Below are 1,587 nucleotides of genomic sequence, written 5' to 3' on the forward strand. Positions count from 1 at the left end.
CATTTCTGCAGCCCAATCCACATATACAGCCTTTCTTTGATAATGTTGCATATGTAGTGTAGATCCTTGCTTGCGAGTACTTTGGATGAGTACTCACGGTTGCTTTACTTCCCCTTTTTTCCCTTTCTTCTTCTTTCCGGTTGATGCAACTAGATGTCGGAGCCCAGGAGCCAGATGCCACCGCTGGTGCCTACTACTATGTGGAGACCGCTGACGACCAGGAGTAGTTAGGAGGCTCCCAGGCAGGAGGCCTTGCCTTTTCGATCGTTGTTGCTTTTGTGCTAGCCTTCTTAAGGCAAACTTGTCTAACTCAGTTCTATACTCAGATATTGTTGCTTCCGCTGACTCTTGTGTATTCGAGCCCTCGAGGCCCCTGGCTTGTAATATAAAGCTTGTATTATTTTAATTTGTGTCTAGAGTTGTGTTGTGATATCTTCCCATGAGTCCTTTATCTTGATCGTATACATTTGCGTGTATGATTAGTGTACGATTGAATCGAGGGCGTCACAGTGGGTCCCACCTGTCATTAGACAATACACATGATTAGAAGTTGCCTACGTGGCATTGTCTATGTGCACTGTACGGATCTATAGCGTCACGTCAATGCCGCGGGAATATACGATCGGGATTGACACCGCATTTGCACTTCTCTGCCAACTTCTTTCACCACTTTAATATACACCACAAGTTTTAGCGCTAAGGTGACCATTGATACCAAGTTTTAGTATTAATGGTGTAGTTGACACAATTTTCATGGATTCAAGAAATCATGAACACAAAAAATGTACGCTAATTCAAATTAAACAGAAAAAATGTGTTATCTTTTGGTACAGTGGTAGTAATAGCGAAAACCAAAAGTAAACCGACAAAATGAAAGCACAGGAAAGAAATCTTGGATCAGGAGAGTTTTTAGAACCTCCCCCAAACCGGTGAAAAGCATACCGAAGAAAATAAAATAAAATAGGTTGGCCCAATATAGCAGTGCTAGGTTGAGGTGCACATTTGCCTAGTATTCCACATAACGCAAGGGATAGTATTTGGCGCACGGTGTGTCCCTCAAAATCACTAATTAAGGGATAGCTTTTGCAAAGGTTACTCCCATCTTTTTCTCGTAGGGTTTCTTTCTATGCGCCGGGAGAGACGGATGGGTTTATTTCCGCACTTTCCTATACATTCGATTTTTCAAGTAATTTATCTCTCAAACTATGCTTCCAAACCACAATCAGTTTGTGTCCTCATGTCAAGATCTTCAAAACTGGATCTCATCTTAATAGATTTGATGAACTTTGAGAGAAATCTGTGCTGCAAAACTTTACCGACCCATGATTTAAAATTAAACTCCACCATGCTTTAAAACTATATTAATTGTGCTTCACTTTCGTAAAGCATAGAAGCACTTTGTGCTTCGTGCGATTCGTGCTTCCCTTTTGCGGAAATCACACCTGTGCTTTCAATGGAGAAACACAATTATGCTCGACGTTTCTGGCAAACAAAAATTGAAGAAAGAGGAAATCTGAAAAAACAATAGTTCCGACTAGGGGAGCACCCAACACGTGACACATGAAGGCGCTAGGAAAAGTGCCCTAC

The sequence above is a fragment of the Triticum dicoccoides genome, chromosome 7B, assembly GCF_002162155.2.
Source record: "Triticum dicoccoides isolate Atlit2015 ecotype Zavitan chromosome 7B, WEW_v2.0, whole genome shotgun sequence".
NCBI classification, from domain to species: Eukaryota; Viridiplantae; Streptophyta; class Magnoliopsida; order Poales; family Poaceae; genus Triticum; species Triticum dicoccoides.